The 13461-nt window shown below is 51.6% G+C and overlaps 1 long non-coding RNA gene across 1 annotated transcript; it reads left to right on the top strand.

Moving 5' to 3' along the window:
* The first annotated feature begins 11589 nt into the window (after positions 1 to 11589).
* Positions 11590 to 13048, top strand: LOC115283014. Its single transcript, XR_003904846.1, has 3 exons — positions 11590 to 11887; positions 12233 to 12312; positions 12626 to 13048. It is a non-coding gene; the product is annotated as an uncharacterized LOC115283014 (long non-coding RNA).
* Positions 13049 to 13461: the final 413 nt, after the last annotated feature.

The raw sequence follows: 13461 nt of genomic DNA on the forward strand, positions 1-13461 counted from the left end.
CAAACCCTCCGTCCTCTAATTAGTGCCTCATTTCCCCCACTCTCCTTCTCTGCAAGAGATGCATCTGGGCGGTGGGCTATCTGCTCTCAGACAGCCCTTTGTTTCCACACACCTGGCCAGCTGAGCCTCTGTCACCTCCACTCCGCTGAAACTGCTCTTGTCCAGGCACCGCCCACCGCCAAGTGGGCAGACTCACCATCCCATTGCCCGGTCAGCCACCCCAGCCCTGCTGCCTGGTCACCCATCCTTCCTCACCTCCGGGATCCTGGGACTCCATGCCTTGACTCCATCTACCCTCTTCCCAAATTAAAGTCTCCAGTTCTGGCCCTGAGCTCCTAACTCCTATATCCATGTTCATATATCTTTTTAAAAGCTAAGAAAGCCTCTAGCCAGCCTAATAAGCCAGGAGCTCTTTCTCAAGGACCTCAGAGTGACCTTTTTGAAAAGCGAACATCCAGGGAAACAGCGCCCCCTGTCGCCTAAGGTAGGAGCTGCACTTTGCCAGCACCTTGCTCCAAGTTGCAGAACTACTTCCTGTGGTAAAGACAGACGTTTGTCCTGTGGATGAAGCCAATTAGTTAACACAGTGTCCCCAAATACCAGGTGAAATTAGGACAAATTGTATGTGACGAACGATGCTGTCAAGTCCCCTTATTGGCAAGCTAATAATCCTTCATCTTGAGAATGTGTGCGGTGAAATGTTCCACCTGGCTGCGTTAGGGGGGTGGGATTCCCTTCCGTCTTGGCCATTTCCTGGGGGGTTGTCTGGGGTGTGCTTCACATTCTACTTTATTTTTTTTTAACTTTATTTTGAGAGAGAGAAAGAGAGTGCACACAAGTGGGGGAGGAGCAGAGATCGAGGGAGAGAGAGACCGAATCCCAAGCAGCCTCCGCACTGTCAGCACAGAGCCTGATGCAGGGCTCAAACTCAGAACCATGAGATCATGACCTGAGCCGAAATCAAAGAGTCTGATGCTCAACTGACTGAGCCATCCAGGCGCCCCTCACATTCAGCTTTAATGCCTACTCAGTCATAAAGTGTTTTCTTTCTCTACTACCTCTGTGGAGAGGTTTCCTGGGTTGTAAGATTTAGGTTTGAATTATATTCCCCCCAACACCACCGTCGGCTTAAAATCTTCTGTGGCTTCCATCGCTCTTAGAAAAAGTCCTCGGGTCCATAGATTGCCCTTCAAGGCGCCTATGACCTGGGCCCCGCCTTCCCCTCTGGCCCCAGCGGGCACCTCAAAGTCCCATCCAACACATGGTCACCCAGAGCCCCATGGGTGCTCCTCACCACACCTGTCTCTCCTCAAACCTCACCCCCGAGTCCTTGCCCTATTCTTTGTCACTCACCCTGCTTGGTTTCATCCACAAAGCTTGTTATGATCTTTCCCTGTGGTGCTGATTTTATTCATCTGTTCCTGGCCTGTGTCTCCTCATTAAAATGCGAGCACTGACCTTTGTCAGTATTCACTGTATATCCCTAAGGCTAGAGCAGTGACTAGCTCACAGTAGGTGCTCAATAAATATTCCAGGGAATGATTTTTTTTTTTCTTTCTGCATTATCCAGTGAATGAATTTAAATGGCATCTTTGGGGTTTGGTTGCTCCAAATCCCCCTCTCCTTGTCAACTTCTCATCGGAAACTACCGTACTTTAGGTGACTATCAGCTCACATGAGCCAATTGTGGGGCAAAACAGCCCAGAAATGGAAACCATCTTAAATAAATGCAACACCCTGGGGCGCCTGGGTGGCTCAGCCCATCAAGCGACTTATTCTTGATTTCGGCTCAGGTCACCATTTAACGGTTCGTGAATTCAAGCCCCATGACAGGCATTGTGCTGACAGCGCAGAGCCTGCTTGGGATCTGCTCTCTCTGCCCCTCCCCTGCTCGTTCTCTCTCTCTCTCTCTCTCTCAAAATAAATAAATAAACTTAAAGAAAAAAATAAGACAATATCCTGATCAAGACTTCATGCTCCTTGTCTTCTCAGAGGTGAGGCCCCACGGGCATCGCCCTGACAAATGAGAGCAGAGTCAGAGGTGGGAGGAAGGAGGGAGCCTTTCCCCTCTCCCCTTCCTCGCTGCTGTCCTTATAAAGAAAGCTTAGAACCTGTAACCTGTCTTATTCCGAGTGTCCCAAACCCAGCCCGTTCTGGTCTAATCCTATTTTCAAACTAGATTTGGACCCGAGAGAAAAACAATTGGAAAAAACTACCACACACACAAAAACCTGATCTTGTCCCAACACCATGAGTCAATCTACTGTTGTTCTTTCTACTGTTTTTCTTGGGTGAAGAAATGAGCTGGAAAATAGTATTTGCACAACTATGATTCAGCCTTTCCAAATAACTGCCATGGTGTCAAACACAAATGGCCAAAAATTGTCACCACACACGTGCAGGTGACACTTCCGGCTTGCTGGTCACAATTCACACCACGTGGGACGGAATGCACAGAGGGCACTTGTCCCCTCCCAGTTCATGGCCCCATAGCCACATTAGCAAATGATCCCTCGGTTCCCTTGTTTGGCTGCTTCTAGGGTTTAATCTAAATAAACCCTAGAAGATTAAAAAATCAGTTTGTTAGAGTCATAGACTCGTCCCCTTGTCGTGGGCCCCAGGGACCTAACCGTGACCTGCAGCAGTTCTGTTCCCTCTCCCCACCCCCAGATGGGCACTGTGCCAGCCTGGGCTGCCCTCCCTCCCCACACCATCTCCAGGGCCCTGCACGCCACGGCCAGGACTCCACTCTGGGTGTCCTGCCACGTCTGAGGTCAGGCAGTGGGAAAACCGTGCTCAGGGAGTTGGGAGGAGGGCAGACAGCAGTTGTGAACGCCCACCTCCAGCTCTGCTTCTGAGGTCCCCTTGGCCCTGCCATTGGTGGGGGCCGGCATCACCGTTGGGCAAACCCCTTCGCTGACTATCCCGCAGGAACTGCCTCTCTGCAGTGACCTTGACTGGCTTGGACTGACCGTGTGGACCTCAGTGACGGTACCAGATGTGCTGCTGCCTGCGGAAAGTACCCCTCCTCCTTGTAACAGAACCCCTGTTTCATTCGGATGTTCATCCCGCCCCCCAGGATGGGTCACTTTGTCCTCAGCTCAGAGACAAATACCAAATAGTTTAAACCAATAGTTCTCCAATTCTGGTGGCGAATATTACAATATTACAATAATTTTAGGAAGTCTAAAAAATACTAATGCCTAGGATTGTGAGCTTTAAAATTTTTTTAAATTCTTTCCTTTTTTCTTTTTTAAAAATTTATTTTTTAAAAATGTTTTGTTTTTATTTATTTTTGAAAGACAGAGAGAGACAGCGTGAGCAGAGAGGGTCAGAGAGAGAGGGAGCTACAGAATCTGAAGCAGGCTCCAGGCTCTAAGCTAGCTGTCAGCACAGAGCCCGAAGTGGGGTTCAAACTCATGAATTGTGAGATCATGACCTAAGCTGAAGTCGGCCACTTAACCGACTGAGCCACCCAGGCACCCCAAGACATATTTTATGTTTATTTTATTTTTGAGAGACAGGTGAGCAGGGGAGGGGCAGAGAGAGAGGGGGGGAGAGAGGATCCAAACTGGACTCTGAGCTGACAGCAGAGAGCCCAATAGGGGGCTCAAACCCATGAACCTCAAGATCACGACTTGAGTAGAAGTCAGACATTCAACTGACTGAACCACCCAGGTGCTGCCTAATTCTTTTTTATATTTTTTAATGTTTTTAATGTTTATTTTATTTATTTGGGGCAAAGAGAGAGAGAGAAGAATCCCAAGCAGGATCTGCACTGTCAATACAGAGCCCAACATGGAGTTCAATCCCATGAACCATGAGACCACGACCTGAGCCAAAATGAAGAATCAGATGCTCAAACAACTGAGCCACCCAGGGGCCCCGTTTTCTCTTTCCTATTTTCTTTCTTTCTCTCTTCCTTCCTTCCTTCCTTCCTTCCTCTTTCTTTCTTTCTTTCTTTCTTTCTTTCTTTCTTTCTTTCTTTCTTTCTTTCTTTCTTCTTTCTTTCTTTCTTTCTTTCTTTCTTTCTTTCTTTCTTTCTTTCTTTCTTTCTTTCTTTCTTTCTTTCTTTCTTTCTTTCTTTCTTTCTTTCTAGTAGTTTCAGGTTCACAGCAACATGGAGTGAAAAGTACAGAGATTTCCCATAAGCCCCCTGCCTCCATCCATATACAGCCTCCCCTGAATCAACATATGCATTTGTTACAACTGATGAATCTGCACAGGCATACCATTATCATGGATTCTGAGCTTCTGATTCATGTTCCAGGGTGGAGCCTCGGCATTAATATGTGGGCTTTTTTTTTTTTTTTAAGTTTTCCTACTGATTCTAATATACTGCCTGGTTGAAAGCCCTTGACATAAGTCAACAACGAAGTGTGTTTTCCCAGCAAGTGACTGATTCAGGATGAACATGGGACCCGGTCATGGGCAATAGGGTCTGAGAGGAAGTCTACTGGGGGATTCTGGGAATGGTTTCCTCCCTGATAAAAAGAAGCAGCAGAAGCGATGCCGTCTCTTCTTAGAGGTTGGTGTGTCTGCACATGACATTTGGAACAGTGCAGCCATCTTGTGACCAGGAGGACAGTGTCCCCACCCCCGAGGCTAGGCAGACGTACCAAGAAGGGAATGGCAGAAGGATGGGAACAACTTGGCCTTTCAAAGACGTTATTAGGCTCTTCTAGATACCCTGACGTTGGAATCCGTGTTATATGCGATGGTAAATTGTCCTTAAAATTTTTTTGATGAGTGTTTTCAGTTATTTACATTTGAAAGCTTGGAGGGAATCAACCATTTTCTCCCCAGCAGACTCCAATCTCTTCCCCTCCCCCCAGCTGGTGTCCATCTCTCTGCTCTTGGTTCTCCATCCACTCCTTGTTCCAGAGTCTTCCAAGCAGGTCTGGTTTGTTGCCCTACCTGAGACTCCTGCTTGTAATTTCCAGCAATCCTTCCTCCCCCATCGCTCCTCCCTAGCCCTACAAGCAGGTGACAGCTGGGCCTCCTGATTTTAAACACCCATGCCCATTGACCGTCACTCAGGCCACAGCTGCCCCCAAACTCTGTATTCTATGGGGTGTCTGGGTGGTTCAGTTGGTTAGGTGCCCAACTTCCACTCAGGTCATGATCTCGCAGTTCACAAGTTCAAGTCCCACATCGGGCTCTGTATTGACAGCTCAGAGGCTGGAGCCTCCTTTGGATTCTGTGTCTCTCTTTCTGCCCCTTTCCTACCCCCTCTCCAAAATAAATAACATTTTTTAATTTAAAAAAAACCCTCTGTATTCTGAACTAATGACAAATGAGAGAGATGTGTCTGGAGACCCTGGCATTGGCCTCACCTTTGCCTCTTATTTGCTTTGGAATTGTATCAGCCCAGTCAGAACAGGAAGTGGAAAGTACCATAGGTATTTTCAACAGAAGGAGGTTCAAAAAGGGAATTCGGTCTCTACAAGAACACAGGAAGAGCTGAGAGAACAGGGTCCAGGCTCGGCCCCCAGGAGTGGCTCCTGTGGCACAGAGCTGTCTACCAGGAGAGCCACCTCTCTGCCTTGGGAGTCAGAGGCCACCTCCGGAACTCGCAGCCGTGGATTGGGGGGTGGCACCACCACTACAGCTGCCACTTGACCCTGATCCAAGTGGTGCCCGAGCATGACGGCGGGTGCAGAAAACCCCACGTGCCCACTCCCTTACTTATGAGCCCAAGCTGTCGTATCCTGCTCAAGTGTATGTATCCAAAGGACAGAATATAACCCTCACCTAGAACCCTGGCTGCCAGGGAGCCTGGGAAACAGTGTCAGCTTCCTGGTCACTGCTGCAAAGAAAGCTTCGGGCACCGGGTGCCTGGGTGATTCGGTCAGTTAAGTGACTAACTTGACTCTGGCTCCGGTCGTGATCTCACGGTTCATGAGTTTGAGCCCCACGTCTGGCTCTGTGCTGACAGTGACAGCACGGAGACTGCTTGGGAATCTCTGTCTCCTTTTCTCTGTTCCTCCCCTTCTGTCTCTCTATCTGTCTCTTTCAAAAATAAGCAAATACACATTAAAAAAAAAAAAGGAAAGAAAGCTGCTAACAAGAAGCAGTAATGGACACTGAGAGCCAGTTGATCTTGGGCAGCACTGTGAACTTGGAGCAGATGCCTGGGCCCCTGTAGCATTTTTGTTGGTTTGCAAGTGAGTCCGATATCAACACTTACCTCCCAGGATTAGTGTGAGGAGGGGCTGAGTTAAGGCAGGGTAAGCACTTGGCCTGCTGCCTTGGGAGAAGCTAGTTAATTTTAGTTATTATTTTTGGTACTTCCTCCTGTGGTTCCTTGAGCCTGGGCCAGGCCCCTGATTCACAAGTGAGCCTCTGGAGGTCACTTGCTCCGTGGAGTTTTCAGGCAGGTGAGTGGGAATAGCCCCAGGAGGTGGCCCAGCAGTCACCTCGGATGACCAAGCTCCCGCTGTGACTGTGGACCCTCCAGCCAGGGGTGTGATATAACCTGCATCTTTCACTTTGTTTAAACAAAACCTTGGAAATACCGACTGGCTGTGGCTTTCACTGCGTGATTCCTGAGAGGCCACACGGATTGTTTGGGTGGGCGAGGCAGCTGCGTGGCCAGCAGCTGGCCGGGCACAGAGCTGGGTATAGGCAGATGCTGGCAGTCTCTTGCCGGCCACTCTCTTCTGTGAGATCCAGGCTGTGGAGTGCCTGGGGACAGCCCCGTGCCCTCCACCCCTGTCCCCCTGTGGCTGCACATCTTCCAGCCAGGCTCACTGTCAGGCAACACCCTCCACCTCTGGTTCCCTCCTGGCTCTCAGGTTCTCGACCGTGACGCAGCCCTCCCCTGTGTCAGCTACCAAGCCATCTGGGAAGCTTGCTCTAGGCTTATTCATTCAGCCTGTTAGCAAAGCAGGAGAGGGGGGAAGACAGGGCTTGGTGGTAGGAAGGTGTTTTCACCTCTCTGGTTTGACCCAGGCTTTTGTTTTTTGTTAATGTTTATTTTTGAGAAAGACAGAGAGAGCGTGAGCAGGTGAGGGCCAGAGAGAGAGGGAGACACAGAATCTGAAGCAGGCTCCAGGCTCTGAGCTGTCAACACAGATCCTGACACGCGGCTCGAACCCCCGAGCTGTGAGATCATGACCTGAGCCGAAGTCGGACACTTAACCGATGGAGCCACCCGGGGGACCCTGATGCAGGCTTTTAAATAGCAAGATGGGGAGAAAGCTTACACCTCAGTGTCCTCATAGGACAATGGTGTCCCGCAGGTGCCAAGCTCCCTGAACAACTGTCTCATCCACTCTGGGAACGGTGCCCAGGCCTGGTCCCAGGGTGCCCTGCTCCTAGACCATCTCCCCTTTGAGTCGGCGCCAGGCATGAGCTCACAAGTCCTCGTGTAATCTTCTGGTAAATAAATGTTCGTGCTTGTGGCTGTTTCGCTTGAATGACACCGGCTCTTTGTTCCCCCAAAGCTGGTCTGCGTGGTAGGCGTTTACAGGGTTGGAGACTGGAAGAAACTAGAATAATGGCTTCTTGATGGGGAAGGCAAAGGGGTGAGACCACGGAAGACCCCTCCCCCACTCCGGCTGTGCACCGGCCGGGGCAACGTTCCAACACTGAGTTCTCTTTCAGAAAACAGGCCGACAGCTGCTGGATAGAAAAAAGTTTTCTCCCTTTTTCTACTCCAAAGCCGTGCTCAGTGCGATGTGGACTGGGAGGTGACCGCGGGTCACACAAACCATGACTCCGGCAGCCCAGAGCCAGGGCAGGCATCACTAGTTCCTCCAAGCTCTGCTTTCGGTTGTACCATCTGTGGTCCTCAACGCAGCCGTGCAAGGCGACATGCCCAACGGAGCAGGCTGGAGGAAAGCCCTCACCCCAGAGGTAATAGAAAGAGCATGTGCTTCGAGTTCTTATCAGTAATCAGAGAGAAGCCTATCTACCTGAAAAGGCTGGTAGAAGATCAAATGTGATAATGTGCCCAGTCCCATTTGTTGGAGGGACACCTGTCTCTACACACACCTGGGGATACACCTACACTCCGACACTCTGGGCAAACAGACTCTGCATGAAGTCTGTAGGGCTGAAAGGCCACACAAGTCAGAGTTTTCTCTCGGATCTTCCTCTCCTCCTCCTCCTTTCTCCTCCTTCTTCAAAGAGAAGTGGAATGCACATAACAAAATTTATTATGCAGATTATTTAACCTACTTAAGAAACCCAAGAACTTTTCCAGTGTTCATGGACAGAAAAGTAAAGTCGCTGGGCTATTTACAAGTTAGTGTCTGTTATGCCCAGATTTTAATATTGCCCCCAAAAAACAGAGACCGCCAGGGAGGCTGAAGCACGCAGGCAAAAGCAAAGGGCTTTATTACGGGTTTAGGCTCGCCGGGGCCTAAACTCGGGCTCACAGACTTTACTGGCATGGTGGATCCATGCTGAGAGCCCCGAACAAAGGCGGGGCAGGGCTTTTATGAGTTTGGGAAGGGGGAGTTACAGGAAATTGTGACACAGGTACAGTGATCCAATTATTATTACACAATATTATTGACAGCAGGTTTATCCAATTACAACATCTAGAGTGTTAACCAATCACAGAGTAGACCCAGGACCCTCAGTAGGGTGTAACTAGCCTTAGGCCTGCCCATAGGAATGTTAAGGGTATTACAAGGGTGGTCTCTCTTGCCTCGGGCAATGTGTAACCGCCTAATAGTTCTGGAGAGACTGACCTTTAGACCTAGTTTAGAGGGGACACGTAAAGCCTGTCATGGCGTCTGCTAGGTTCAGACTCGTGTTCTTACAGTTTCATCGAGTCCATGTGGTTTAAAGTAGGTTTCGCATCCAGCACAGAGCCCAATGTGGAGCTCAACACCGGACTCGAACCCACCACCCTAAGATCAAGACCTGAGCCGAGATCAAGAGTTGGACACTCAATAGACTGAGCCAGCCAGGCACCCCAGAGTCTATGCTTTTTTATATTTGAGGGAGGGAGAGAGAGAGAGAGAGAGAGAGAGAGAGAGAGAGAGAGAGAGAGAGAGAGAGAATGTGAGCGGGGGAGGGGCAGAGCGAGAGAGGGAGACACAGAATCCGAAGCAGGCTCCAGGCTCTGAGCGGTCAGCACAGAGCCCAACTCGGGGCTCGAACCCACAGATTGTGGACTGTGAGATCATGACCTGAGCCGAAGTTGGATGCTTAATGGACTGAGCCACCCGGGCGCCCCACCAGAATCTACTCTTTTTAACACATCAGAAGTCAAGGACCAGAATTTAAGGAAGAAAAAAAAAGACCCTAAGATCTATTAAATGCTGCTGTGTTCCAGGCACTTCTGTGCATGTTAGCTCATTGACTTCTTATAGCAACACCTTCCCTGAGGTTCAAATTGTTTTCATTTTAATTGTGGCAAAAAAATACACATAACATAAAAGTAGTCATCTTCAACATTTTAAAGGGTTTCATTCAGTAGTGTTAGGTATTTCTGTGCAACCAATCTCCAGGACATTTTTTTAGCTTTGCCAAACTTAAACTCTATCCTCATAAGTGACTCCCCCTTCCCGCCCTTCCCCCCTGCCCCCTGCACCCACCATTTCACTTTGTGTGACTTTGCCTATGCTAGGTACCACACAGAGGTATCTCATTTATTTTTTTAAATGTTTTTAATGTTTATTTATTTTTGAGAGACACAGAGCATGAGCAGCGGAGGGGCAGAGAGAGAGGGAGACTCAGAATCCGAAGCAGGGTCCAGGCTCCAGGCTGTCAGCACAAAGCCTGTCGCGGGGCTCAAACCCACGAACTGTGAGATCACGACCTGAGCCGAAACCAGACACTCCTCCGACTGAGCCCCCCAGGGCCCCAGCGTTCTCGGGTTGTGTGGCCTGTGTCCCAATTGACACACAATTGCCCACTGTGTGTAGAGACTGCATTTTGCTTATTCCTTCGTCCCTCCGTGGACGTGTGGGTTGTCTCCTCTTCGGGCCGTGATGAGTGACGCTGCTGTAAACACGGATGTACACGCATCTGTTTGAGTCTCTGTTTTCAGTTCGCTCGGGTCTCCCCCCGAAAGTGGAGTGGCTGGACCGCGGGGCAATTCCATTCACGTCACGCCTTGTTACACAGAACAAGTCAGAGAATGAGTGACTTGCCCACGTTCTGTGGGTGTGGCAGAATCAGGATTTAACCTGCCTGATTTAACGGACCTTGTACCATACTTCCCTGTCTCCCGTTGAAAGACAAACTTGAGGCCAGATTGAAAAACGGTTAAGAGTTTATTTGAGTCAAAAATCTATTCGAATCAGGCAGGGCCAGACCAGAAACGATTAGGACACTCCACGGACGGGAGGCCCGGGGAAAGGCTTTTAGAGAGAACCGGCAGACACAAATCAAGGAGAGAATTTGGTGGTCGCTGATGCCTTTGTTTTGTGTGTCAGAGCCTAGGTGACTGTGACTCATTGTCCTTAGGTTTTGCTTTCTTAACCTTGAAGCATTTATAGGCTTAGGATTTGGTTTGCCTAAATGGGCTACGAAGACATAAGAACCACTTTGGTCTAGTGCTGTGTTTGTTTCGTTGAAGTGACACTCCCCTGAGCCAAGAATTGAGTTTAGCAAACCCCCTAGTGAAAGGGGGACAGAAACGGAGGGGAAAGTAGGGATGCACTCTTCCCTCCCAGGCTGGCACGTGATCTGGTGGGTCAGGAAGGGTCTTGGTAGGTGGTTGGGGGCATCCTCAGCCCTTTGTGGCCAAGACCTGGGTGCAGGACAGCGAGGCCATGGTTGGCCCAGGGGAGGCCAATGTGACACAGAAGCTGGGGATGGGGAGATGTGAGTGCAGACTTCCTGAGAGGTCTACGTAAGGAAGGGGTCACCAGGTTGCAAGGAACAGGCCTGCATTCAAATCACCTCAAGTGAAAAGGGAGGGTGGAAAGCTAGGGTATCATCTGGTAGGGAAGAGAAACAGCCAGGCCACAGGGCGACCCAGAAATGGGAAGATGTTGAAAGAAGAATGTGTGCATGCCCAAGATGGAGGCCCCTTCTTTGGAGTGGCGTGGCATGGCGTGACGTGGCGTGGTGCAGTGCGGCCCACAGGGTCTCCCATCTCTGCCTCTCATTAGGTCTGCTCTCCTCTTTTCTCCTTCCAAATCAGCTGCCTCCGTCCCTAGGGCTCAGGTGCCCCCTCCTTAGCTTGGGATCTCACACAGCTGTGCCCAGGCCTAGCAGGGGGCCGCTTCCCGAACTTGCACGCCTCCAGCCACACCAGTCTTCACCGGGAACCTTCTCCAGGCCCAAGGGCAAAGTCTCAGGAGAGAGAGCCTAATTGACCCAGACTGGAGGTGGTCACATGGCACACAGGACCACCCCCAGAAAGGGGGTACGGGGCTGACGTTTGGGTGTCCGCCCGTGGTGTCTCCTGGGCCGCCTCTCCGGGCGAGGTCCACCAGCTGCCCCTGCCCGCCAGCGTGACCCGGCCGGTGGCTCCAGGGGGCGTGTCGTCCCCAGCTGGGCACCCCCCCCCCCCCCCCGGGGCTCCATGATCCGGGTCATCTGCGCACAGGCTGGGCTGAATTATGGTTTGTTTTTAAATAAAGGCGGGTTTATTCCCACCATTTGGCCGCCTGGAGCCAGGGCCTGGTTTCCTGTTTGCGTCCGGGCCTCCAGCACCCGAGGCAGGTGCGCTGGCTCAGCCTCGCTTTGACCTCACAGAGCCCCTTGCGTGAGGCCAGCAGCTCCCGGCTTGGGGACAACAGCGGTCCCCGGTCTCCCGGCAGCCCTTGCGAGGGACACCGAGGCCAGTGCCCAAGCCTTCAGGCCCTGCTTCCTGCATGTCTCCTGCTGGCGGCCAGACAGACCCTGGCTGGCAAGGCCGAGGAAGTCCCCGGGGCTCCAAAGCATAAGTAGCTGCCTGATGACCGTGACATTCCCGGTAGGATAAGCCTTTCTGGGAGCTGAGATCTCTGAGCCCACCAAACCCTCCAGTGGGGCTGGGGCTGGGGGATGTCCCTCCCTCCCTCCCTCCCTCACCTCTCCTGTTCCAGTACCTTGGCACATTTCCAAGGTGTGAGTGCTTCTGTGATTCCTTAAGTTCAAAGCTGAGGGAGGCTCTGGAGCAGAGCAGACAGGCCCCGGTGGGGAGCTGGGGAGGGGCGGGGGGGCTCCAGCGCCACACCCCTCCTGCCCAGCCATCCCTTCTGAGGCCTCAGGGTACCAGATGCCATTTCCCAGTCCTGGAGCGTGGCCGTTTGACCTCCTACCCCTTTTCTTCCCATAGGAGGAAGAGGCCTTGACTTGACCCAGGGGAGCTGATGGAATCGCCTCTGGCGTGGAGAACTCAAGGGAAAAAAACAACAGGTGCTTGTGAATGAACTTGCTTCTGCAAGTGCATAGAACAGCCTCTGGGGGCTTATCTCCCTGAGGCCAGAATTTTAAAAAGCACATCGGGAGGGTTCGATTCAGAAAGTTCTAAACGAGGAGGACCCAGTTGAGTGAAGGGTAAAGGAGAACCCTGGATTCACACCAGCACCACCACCTAGGGCCTAGAACATTGGGGAAGGAAAGGGTGGGCCTGGCCTGGGAGGGTGAATGGCCCTCTCTCCACCCTGCTCTGCCTTTCCTGCCGGCTGGAAGCCCTCCACTCTCCACTCTCTATCCCTCATTCTGGCAGGCAGAGGACGGAGCAGTGGCACCAGGAACATCGGGTGTCTGGGGCTGATGTTCTGGAAGCCCGCTGTCAGTGAGGCACTCCCTGCGCCCACAGGTGGGGCCGCTCGCCACCCCGCCTTCCCTCACCCCCTTTGAGGGTCTGCTTCTGTGCCTTCTGGGCCTGGGCTCCTGCTGCGCTGGCCTGGCCTGCCCCTACCTGCTCTCTCTCCTCCTTCGGCACCTCCAGTGCACCTGCTGGGCCTGGTGGCACCAGGCAGACCTGGGGTTTGGATGGGGTCAGCCTGGCCCCGGTGCCGCCTGGTTCACACAATGTCAGAGACCCGGGGCCCGCACAGGCATGGGGAGAACCACGCCGAGGGGGGGGGGCACCTGGGTGGCTCAGTCCGTTAAGCAGGCGACTCCTGATTTCGGGTCAGGTCATGATCTCCGGGTTCATGGGTTGGAGCCCCGTGTCAGCTCGGAGCCTGGAGCCTGCTTCAGATTCTGTATCTCCCTCTCTCCCTACCCCTTCCCTGCTCTCACTCTGTGTCTGTCTCTCAAAAATAAATAAACATTTTTAAAATTAGTAAAAAAACAAACAGCTTTATTGAGCTGTATTTCACCCCTTTCATGTATACAATTCAATAACGTTGAGTGTATTCACAGTCTATTCACAGCTTGAGAACACTGGCCTCACCCCCAAAGCAGCTCTGGACTGTAAGGCTGAACCAAACAGACGCCATGACAGGCTTTGTTTCCCCTCTAAACTAGAAGGCCTAAGGTCAGGCGCTCCGGAACCATTAGGCAGTTACACATTGCCTAGAGAAGGGACCACTTTGCGGTATCCAATCAGGAAAG

The sequence above is a fragment of the Suricata suricatta genome, chromosome 17 (genome assembly GCF_006229205.1).
Source record: "Suricata suricatta isolate VVHF042 chromosome 17, meerkat_22Aug2017_6uvM2_HiC, whole genome shotgun sequence".
In the NCBI taxonomy this organism is placed as follows: domain Eukaryota; kingdom Metazoa; phylum Chordata; class Mammalia; order Carnivora; family Herpestidae; genus Suricata; species Suricata suricatta.